The following is an 11434-nucleotide window of genomic DNA, read 5'->3' on the forward strand; positions in this document are numbered from 1 at the left end:
TATATATTTCAATGAAATGTCGGACACAAAATTGAAAAGGAATTACTCAATCTTGAATGATGTGTTTAGTTTGTTTTTGTTGACCACGACACTAGGCAAATTCAGCCATGTAGCGGCGGTTTGTAAATAATCGGATCTGGACCAGACGATCCAGTAATCAACATCATGAGCATCAATCTACGATACTGAGATACGATGACATGTGTCAACCACATCAGCGAGCCTGACCACCTGATCCTGTTAGTCGCCTCACGACAAGAATGGGTTGCTGAAAATCGATTTTAACCCGGATCTTCAGAGGGTTATTAGTTTTAAGGGTCAACCCAGTGATTGATATAATAAACAACTTTTTCATGGGGTCATGTTGAGTGTTACTGACAAACAAAGGATCAATATCACGCTAAAGGGGCATTCGAACCGACCCAAATCGGATTATAGCGCCAGTTATCACCACCAGTTCTACACTGCAGAATATTTGACGCTGAACCCGGCGAGATGTATTTAAAGCATTATTTTATATTAACATGTTTTTTGTAACAAATTAGCTCGGGGCTGTCTGGTATTACAAGTTAACACACTCTCTCTAATGGACAAGTTGTTTTTCATTCGTTGTATGTCTCAAAATTAATAAACCTACACGCAGCATTAGCGACCACTTTGGAGATTGGCAGATGTACAAACCATTTCGAATATCGGAATGTTGATAACAGGAATGTCATTTTGTCCCGGAGTTTCAGACTTCTTCTCAGAGGAACCTTTCTCTGGAGACAGAAAATTAATATTGCCAAAGGGACTGGTTTGGTTTACGTATGTTAGGGCGATGGACTACTTACTCACTCCAGATGCCGGCACTCACTCACTCATTCACTCATATTCCAGATCCCGTCACTAACTTTCTCATTCATATTGCAGATGCGGCACTCACTCATTCACTCACTCCACACACTCATATTCCAGATACCGGCACTCACTCACTCCAGATACCAACACTTACTCTCTCACTCACTCATATTCCAGATACCGGCAATCACTCACTCGTATTCCAGATACCGTCACACTCGCTCACTCATTCATATTGCAGATACGGCACTCACTCATTCATTCACTCACTCACACACTCATATTCCAGATACCGGCACTCACTCCTCACTCAATCAATCAATCAATCATATTCTAGATACCGACACTCACTCCTCCAGTAATATTTCAGCAACCAGCTTTGTGGCAGGGGTATACAAATAATCGAGTTAGGACCAGACAATTCAGTGATCACTATGAGCATCTAACTACGCAACTGACATACGATGACATGTGTCAGTCAAGTCCAGCGAGTCGGACCACCCAATCTCGTTAGTCGGTTTTACGACAAGCATGGGTTGCTGAAGGCCAGTTCTATATATTGACTTACGTGTCATGATGAATGGTACATAATGATCAAAGCAAACCATCTTCTTCTAGTATGAACTAGAGAGCAGGTAGAACTTCAAAAGCATTGCATGATGAATAACACCTGCAAACCTCCAAATATGTTATGCTCTTCAAGTTATAAAATATCAGAATATAAAGAACATTTCTGATATCATTTTAAACATGATATATTTCAAAATAACCATTTCACCTGTCGTGTGTCTCTGCTCCAACGAAGGATGCAATGAAAATTCAGAACTGACTTTAATGCCATTCACCACTGTGTCCTAACCAACCAGGCTGACGCAGCCTGTTTGCTTTATGATATGCGCTAATATGGCAGATCGGAAATGTTGATGGCCAGCTCAAGCTTCTTAAAATACAATTACACCTTGCTGTTGAACTGTTATACTCATCATCCCGAAGAAGAACCCTTGAAGATCCGAGTAAGAATGATCTTCAGCAACAAATACGTGTTGTAAGAAGATCAATTCTAGCCCGGACCTTCACGGGTCTGATGCCATGCTTGTCGTAAGAGCGACAATCGGGATCGGGGGTCAGGCTCGCGGACATGGTTGACACATGTCATCGTATCCCAATTGCATAGATCGATGCTCAACTGTTCATCAATGGATTGTCTAGCCCAGAGGCGACTGCCGCCATGTAGCTGGAATATTGCTAAATGCGGCATTAAATGACAACAATGAAAAAAAAAAATATGACCAATTAACAGATATATTTTGCTTAGAATGCATGAAAATAAATAGAATGCAGAACAATAAACTGCAGAACAGCATACATTCCATTGTAACAGTGATACATATCATGTGTACTCACCACGTTGGTTTCAGTCCCCATAGTATTGCAGTGACAAGAATATATCCCTGCTGCTTGATGAACGAAGCGGAAAAAGCCAGGTACATGGTATCTTTTGTCAGTCTTGGCAGTTCCTACAATATTGGAATACCAAACCTTGTGGCTCGCTCAAAAGGAAACTTTACATGCTTTCCTACAGTTTCAGCAGTTCCTAAAACATTTGAATATCGGCTGGGAAAAAAAAGCAACCTTTATAGATTTTCCCACAGCAAACTTAATAAGGAGTTGAGCTGAATTGAGTTTTTCGTCGCATCGCCATTGTTTCAGCCATATATCGACGAGACCAAGTCTGCTCATATACATATTTGAGTTACAAAGTTTAAACGAGTTTCTTAAAATGTATATGTCTTCATTACACAATAATCAACAAAGCCATAATAAATATAAACTGGTTATTCCTTCACAGAATTGAGCAAGTCGGTCAACGAGAATAGACAGTATATGTCTTAAAGAATTTGAGTTGAGTTAGGCTTTACGTCACATCGGGATTACTCCAGCCATATAGTGACGAGATCAAGTCGGCATTCTTAAACATTTTAAGGTACAAAGGCCAAATGAGTTTGGTTTGTTAAAACCTATATATTCATTATATTATTATTTAGAAACAGGAAATGTCATTACACCAAATCTCCCAAAAGAGATGTGTTGCTTCATCAGGTGAATCCCTTGCACATGAAAAGTCCATACAGTCAAGCAGAATATGCTTGATGGTGAACACTTAATCGCAAGAGATACACACAGGAGATCATCTCCATAGACAAGAGTCATCAGAAGATGACAAATCCCCAGCCCCCACAAACAAAATCATCTGACAGTTACTTAAAGTCCAACTCGATGGGAGTATGTCTCTCTTATCTGTCCGTCCGCATACAAGAGTAGTTACTGAGCTGTGAAACCAATTATATGGAACTGGGGGTCGTAACTTTGTGCATCTATGTCAGGTTGACACCAACATCAACGTCAAAGGAAAAACACAAATTTTAAGAATCTGTAACAGCAAACTACAGCAGTTGACGACCTGGTTTCCGTTTGTTCACAGTTTCATGAAAGATTACCTAGTAGGGTGAGGCTGACAAAATCCCACCCAGACAAAATCTCATAGCACAAAATGTCTTTGGACCAAATTCCACACCATATTAGGCCCCATCTCCACGGCGAGCGTTTTGAAAGCAGCTCAAAGAGTTTGGTACATGTGTAGATAGTGGCCTGCCTGAATTTCTATTGTTTTGTTTGCGATATTTACAATTTAGATCCTGATATGACACTACAAGCATCGATTTTCAATTTGTCCATAAAATTATTCTATGTGAATCCCTTTTGGTTTGTCTTTGATACCTACACAAGGCAAACAGCCCTGAGGAGGCCCTTAGATAGAGCTCGGCAAACAACACATAAAGTGCTGTGACGTTTACTATGCATGTCCCATTAATATACATAATACAGATCTTGAATGAGTATACATTTTTCAGTAGGTAAATACCCTTTTTAGGGCCTTGAGAAATTACAATTCAGTCATCGGGCTACGTAGTGCATTCAGGTATTGATCTATCAAAAGTCTGTAATTGCTTCCTATTGGATTGTTACCTTGAAGCTATTTACCTTCAACCCTTGTTATTGAACACTGGAAAGAAAATACAAATTGTAAGCTGACTGCTGCTATAGATATTTTTCAACAAACGAAGGACATAAACGAACATACATACTCTCTGCGAATTTCATATCATATGACGGGGGCAGTTTCTCCTACAGTTCGCATAGACTTGTTGCTTTTCTTATGTTTTCACCTTCATAGCCGTCTATCTAAACTGTGCAGGCCACACGCGCTTTACCAGTGTACAAGCGTATCCTCTTCTTGATCAGCAAAGATGAACAATTTTGTGGTGCAATGGAGATTGAAATGTAGGCACATGTAGGCACCTTTGTGTGTCGTAAACGATGACGAAGCTTGCCTGGTAAAATTACGATTTTCGTTTGTTTGTTTGTTGTTTAACTCCGCGATATTCCAGCTAAATGTCGGCGGTCTGTAAATAATGACAACTGGACCAGACAATCGAGGCGATCAACAGAGTGAGGATTGATCTACGCAATTGGGATGGATACGAGTGAGTAAAGGGATTGATACGAAGACATGTTGGTGACCCGTTAGTCGCCACTTACAGCATGGTATTCCACGTGGGGGGACGTCAGACGTCTGACTTGGTCCGTGCACCTACATACAGTGACATCTCAGTACACCTATCACACCTCCCCAGCTGTACCTCACACTTCCCCAGCTGTACCTCACACCTCCCCAGCTGTACCTCACACCTCCCCAGCTGTACCTCACACCTCCCCAGCTGTACCTCACACCTCCCCAGCTGTACCTCACACCTCCCCAGCTGTACCTCACACCTCCCCAGCTGTACCTCACCCCTCGCCAGCTGTTCCTCACACCTCCCCAGCTGCCTCACACCTACCTCCCCGCCCCCAGATGTGCCTTGACAGTTTTCATGCTGTTCCCCACTACTCTGATTTTTTGCCTCAACCTTCTCTGGGGCACTTCATCCACAGCACTTCTATTCCTATAAAAGCTATTACAGTATACCACATATGAATGAGTTCATTGAAGCTACTGACCTCAATACCTTGAGGGAAACGGAACATCAACCACTGACTTAACACTCAACGCGCAACACTCCAAGTCCACTGAACATATTGCCTGTTGTCACAGCCCGACAATTCACCGACATTCTCACTTCATGAGTGAGTGAGTGAGTTCAGTTTTACGCCGCTTTTAGCAATAATTCAGCAATATCACGGCGGGGAACACCAGAAATGGGCTTCACGCATTGTGTCCATGTGGGGAATCGATTCCGGGTCTTCGGTGTGACGAGCGAACGCTTTAACCACCAGGCTACCCCACCACCCATGACCTATTAATGAGGCGTTCGCGGTAAAATTGCAAAACTCAGTTAGTGTTTGTGAGAGAAGAGAAGGAAGTTTTCGACAACATTTAAGAATGACATGTTCAAACCTTGCTATGTCTCCACCACACTTTCCAGCTTCAAGTCCACATTCCGTCGTTGCTACCGTTGCGACAAGTTAATATCACATCGCATATCAAACTGTTATCTGAGTAATATGAGACCAGAGCATGACCTCGAGAATACCGTGCGGGCGTCACCCGTGGTCTGGGTTAGATTATTGATCTTCAGTAACCTCTGCTTGTCGTAAGAGGCGACTAACGGGATCGGGTGGTCAGGCTCGCTGACCTGGTCGACACATGTCATCGGTTCCCAATTGCGCAGATCGATGCTCATGCTGTTGCCCACTGGGTTGTCTGGTCCAGACTCGATTATTTACAGACCGCCACTATATGGCTGGAATATTGCTGAGTGCGACGTAAAACTAATCTCTCTCTCACTCAAACTCACTGAGCGGGCGGGTTGACTGAGTGTACGGGGAGATTCAGTGTATTTATAATTCAGTCGTGGAAAAATTTACCTAATTTATCAGAAATAACTCTTTCCTATATAGTCTGTACAATCAAAGATGTGAATATTTATTCGGACCAAGCATTGACTGCATCCCAGTTTTGTTGTAAACTGTCAGATATCTTCACGCCTTTAAACTTTTTTATTGAAATTTTAATTGACATTCTGTCAATGTCCTGGAGTGTTTGTTTGTTGTTTAGCTACACATTAATTCCAGTTTTAGGACACATAAATTAACACAAGTCATGTTGTCCTTGGCAACAGCCCAAGTGTTATCAGAGAAAGTGAGATTACATGCCTCAATCTGTTGGATCAACTGTACATTTTATGTCAAGACACCCAGCACTTCGTCGCGTAGGCCACCCGCCACGCTTCTGAAGAGACCCGTGAAGATCCGGGTTAGAAAATTGTTATTCAGCAAACCATGCTTGTCGTAGGACTCGACTAACGGGATCCGGTGGTTAAGTTCGCTGACTGGGTTGACACATGTCATCGTATCTCAATTACGTAGATCGATGCTCATGCTGTTGATCACTGATTGTCTTTTCAGACCCGATTAATTACAGACTGCCGCCATATAGCTGGAATATGCCCGAGTGTGGCATAAAACTGAACTCACTCACTGTTACTGAGGATCATTCTTTCCTTTTTCTCTTTATATTTGAACAATTGTACACGACGACTGGGAATTCATACATACAATATATACTACTCAAAACAAGTTAAAGGGTCATGCGATGTCATCATGTAATGCTATTGATGAGGCTGGTTGCATTATGTATAAAGAAAATTTTACATTCCGTGTATGGCAGTTTATCCAAAACCATTGCAGAACCTGGATAAAGGCTGCAGATAACTGTGGTGCCAAAGTCATCATGTGGTAGGGTGTTAAAAATGAACAAATTGAAACATCGAGGTGCTTCACAGAAGCGCCACCACTGTGTGTGTGAAAGATGATGTTTCATCATGAACAGCATGTGCACATGTTCTTCGTGGGATTAGTGCTGTGCATGCTGATTTCCCCTATAAAACTTGTGTTTGTCGCATTGTTATTGTCACTTGAAATTCAACAATGGCAAGACGTCAACTGAGCATGACAGACAGAGGAAGAGCTCTTGCGTAGCTTCAAGATGGCGGACCTCAACGCAGTGTGGCTCAGAGACTAAATGTGAGTCAGAGTGTCATTGGAAGGTTATGACACCGGTTTCGTGTCACTGGAACGCTGACTAATCGACCACGTTCTGGCAGGCCTCCATCAACAACTCCTAGAGAAGACCGATACCTGACAAATATGGCTCTCCCACAACGCAGAGTAGCTGCCAGACAATTCCGTGACCAACTGAGAACTGCCACAAGTGCCCTGGTATTTGATCAGACTGTCAGGAACCAACTAACAAGGAACAATCTTCGGGCACGGTGACCAGCAGTACGACCACCGCTCCTTCAGCGACACACGACGGCAAGACATGACTGGTGTAGATGTCATGTTCGTTGGCAACGAGCTCAGAGGGCATCAGTTCTTTTCTCCAACGAGTCTAGGTTTACTCTACAGTTCAATAATGGTAGAAATCGTGTGTATTAGCGTCCAGGAGGGAGGTTTGCTGACGTTAACGTCAACCAACGTTTGTCATTTGGAGGCGGGGTTGTCATGGTTTGGGGTGAGTTTTCCTTTCATCAAAGGACACCTCTCTATGTCATTAATGGTACCCTGACCGGAAATCGCTAAATACGGGAGATTATCAGACCCCTTGTTTTGCCATGTTTACAACGTACCGGCGTCGGATCCATATTCCAAGGTGGCAATGCCCGACCACACCGTGCCCGTGTTGTGACGGACTTCCGTAGACAGAACAATGTTTTCAGCACATGGAATGCCCGGCATATTCAGCAGATTTAGCCCCTATGGAACATGCTTGGGACGAGTAAGGACGTCGGCTTCGTAACAACCACGCCCCTCCAAACAACCGTGCAGAACTGGCCCAGTATCTCATTGCAGAATGGCAGACAATACCCCAAGCCTTCTTCCAACGTCTGGTGAACAGTATGAGACAGAGGTGTACTGCTTGTCTTACTGCTCGAGGTGGTTACATCCGTTATTAGTCCAATGTTGGCTTTTGAATTTTCACATCTGACAGTAGGTCACTTTGATCTTATTGATCAGCAATCACTGACATTCCTGCTGTTTTGTCTTCCGTTATGGTTATCATGAAATGTTGGCTACATTTTACTGTTATTTATATTTGTAGCTATGGCCATTAAACGTTTTGACCCTTAACTTGTTTTGAGTAGTATACAATGGTTGGTCCAAATGATATGCATGAATATTTACTGAATTAACGAAGCGATCGGCAAAACTAGTTTCTGATCTTTTTTGTAATTATCACAGTACTTTCTAAGCAGCGTACGGCATTTCTTATTCCAGGAGAATTGAAACATAGGAAATCCTTACGGTTTGGATTAAAACCCCACGAAACTGCTAAACAATATGCCTCAAAATCTACATAAGTGATAATTTACCCAAAGTCATGATAAATGAGTTGTGTGCCCAGCACAGGGGCCTAGAGTTCAGACAGGGAGGACGGGCTAAACATGTGTAGCACATCCTCCCTATCTGAACCTGTGCCCAGCTCGTGTAGCCCATCCTCCTGTCTGAACCTGGGCCCAGTGTCTGTAGCACATCATCCCTGTCTGAACCAGGGCCCAGCTCGTGTAGCCCATCCTCCCTATCTGAACCTGGGCCCAGTGTCTGTAGCACATCCTCCATGTCTGAACCTGTGCTCAGCTCGTGCAGCCCATCCTCCCCTATCTGAACCTCGGGCCCAGTGTCTGTAGCACATCCTCCCTATCTGAACCTGGGCCCAGTGTCTGTAGCACATCCTCCCTATCTGAACCTGGGCCCAGCTCGTGCAGCATCCTTCCCTATCTGAACCAGGGCCCAGCTCGTGTAGCCCATCCTCCCTATCTGAACCAGGGCCCAGCTCGTGTAGACCATCCTCCCTATCTGAACATGGGCCCGGCGTCTGTAGCACATCCTCCCTATCTGAACCAGGGCCCAGCTCGTGCAGCCCATCCTCCCTATCTGAACCTGGGGCCCAGTGTCTGTAGCACATCCTCCCTGTCTGAACCAGGGCCCAGCTCGTGTAGCCCAATCCTCCCTATCTGAACCTGGGGCCAGTGTCTGTAGCACATCCGTCCCTGTCTGAACCAGGGCCCAGCTCGTGTAGCCCATCCTCCCTATCTGAACCTGGTATGGGTCACAGCTAGCTTTAGTCGGCGAAATATATCACGTAAACCCTGTTTCACACTTTGGTAGCTACATGCATAACAAACAAACTGTGTTTCATTATTCAGGACAGTTTCTTCTTGTGTCTGATTCAGTATACATAGTTTCTGAAAACCTTCCACCCCTAGGGGCGATTCTACTAGTATTTCCGGTGTACTCTTTATCTCGTAACAGCAAATAGTTTCCCCTCTTGTCAACAGTGTCGTCGATTTCATGATATTATAATAACCTTGACCCAATAGTAACCTTTTTAGGGTTTATATTTGGTCTAGGCCGGGAATTATAATATCTAGAATTTGCTGTCGGGGAATTAGCTTGGGACCGCAACCCTTTCAAATAACCAAGAGGAATTATCGAAGTCTTTATTCGGTGCATTTGGAGTACATTTCATAATAAAACATCAGCAAATTCATAACCTTGCACAATTAAAATATTCTGAGAATCATGAATTAAGAATTGTACAGACGGAAGAAGGTTACGATGACATAAACTTTATTCCTGTCCGTGATAATACGTAAAAGGGTAAGTGTTCCTCCCGTTCACCCATCTCAAATAATATTTATAAATATTCTAGAATTATAAACCAAACTTAACACAACAATTGCTAGAGACCTCACAAAATTATTAAAAGTCCAAAAATTCAAGTTAGGGCTAGGTTTAGAGCTAGGTTTAGGGGTTAGGTTTAGGGTTAGGTTTAGGGTTAGGTTCAGAGTTTGGTTTAGAGTTGGGGAACGGAAGGAACTCTTCCCCGTAAAGACAAGAAACAAACGAAAGTTTCCAGTCAGAACACAATCTGGAAGCATTTTGATAATGTAGAACAGTGTAACGACAGCATTACAGTGAAGCGCTAGGGTGACCGATATCTTGAAAATTGTACGTGCGCTTTAAATTGACAAGTTGGACATTGAGGCTATCTGTACTCATTTCTGACAATAATTAACTCTTTGTGAAAATATCACTGTTTACACTAGACAAGAATATGCTAACACTGGGAACTAAATATAAAATACCATTTATAATACTAACTTACTCTGTACAGAGCTCAAAGATACTGTAAACTAATTTGAATCGCCACGCTGCACTGGCGCGGGGAATGAAAACCGATGCGGTGCACATTTTGATGCATGAACAAACCTTATGGAAACTGACATGTACAAACTGTTATAGAAACAACATCTAGGTAATGTTATAACTCATATGCATCATATACATACACTTTGGTGGCCTATTTTCACTGTTCGTGGGATGGAATCCCAGTCCTATTGCAAGTTTGCCATTGCGGCCTGTTTCCATGTGCTTTTAACTAAGGGGAGGTAACTGCGACTCGGTTAGTGAATTGCGAAATAAAATATTAAAGAAACACCACAAAATGATATAACCCTTACTGACAATGCCGAACGGCATGTAATTGAATGGGTAAACGTCTACATAGAGATTAACAATACTGATGACGCAGCAGTATGTCAGCAGCTGAATAAAACAACAAGTGTTATGTGGGCTCACGTGTTTTACTTATTCAGTATATTTACCTCACGTAATATGTACATTGTTTTAAACATTGTTTGATGAAAGGTAGCATGGAACATTTGAATTAAACACATATAATAATCATTTAGAAATACATTCTCTGGCATACACTTTGATTGCAAACACGCAATAATATATACAACATGTGCACAAGCATTTCTTTGCTTCCACGAGCCCGATTATATGTACTGGTAATTGTGATTTACTGAACTTATATTATGTCTTAATTTTACTATATTTTTCTGTAAACTATGTTGATGTAAATTAAAATGTTAGATTGGTGCTACGTGGTCTCACCTAACTATGATACAGATATTCCCTGTTGTAACTTTTAATCAATACTCGCATAGTTTAATGATAATATTGGTGTAAACAGTATGGAACGCCATAGAAAAAAGAGAAAATATGAACATAATTTAAGAATAAACAATGAATTAATTGAACATGGCTTACCTTCAAATAACCAAGAAAAGTATCGATTAGTGGCCAGTCTTTATTCGGGGCATTTCATGAGTTCGGGATATGGTCGCACGTTCAATGGTCACTTCTTTAACAATACTTACAAATGTTGCTAATCTACACTGCTGACTATCTAAATCATGAGATTACTTTGAAGCTTTGAAAGACTTGAGAATGCAGAAATGACCAAAATTATCTACCAGGTTTCACGGGAGCGTGTCATCGTAGAGCAATGTTACTTCTCTGCCCGGACATGTCGTCTTAACAATTAGTACATAAAACATCAAGAAAACTTGGGAATAAAGACGAGCGTATATCGATACTGACAGATTATAGACTTGGACCATGCATGTAGTCTTAAAGCTTTAACACATAATGCTAATTATCTTACACCTTGGAAAATGAAGAT

At 42.2% G+C, this 11434-nt stretch overlaps 1 long non-coding RNA gene across 1 annotated transcript; it reads right to left on the minus strand.

The window, feature by feature from the left end:
- Window positions 1–676: 676 nt before the first annotated feature.
- Window positions 677–3906, minus strand: LOC124278129. Its single transcript, XR_006898994.1, has 3 exons — window positions 3868–3906; window positions 2245–2357; window positions 677–761 (listed from the first exon to the last, which is right to left on the minus strand). It is a non-coding gene; the product is annotated as an uncharacterized LOC124278129 (long non-coding RNA).
- Between the last annotated feature and the right edge of the window lie 7528 nt (window positions 3907–11434).

This window comes from Haliotis rubra, unplaced genomic scaffold (genome assembly GCF_003918875.1).
Source record: "Haliotis rubra isolate DU_JTF1 unplaced genomic scaffold, ASM391887v1 Scf2315, whole genome shotgun sequence".
Classification (NCBI taxonomy): Eukaryota; Metazoa; Mollusca; class Gastropoda; order Lepetellida; family Haliotidae; genus Haliotis; species Haliotis rubra.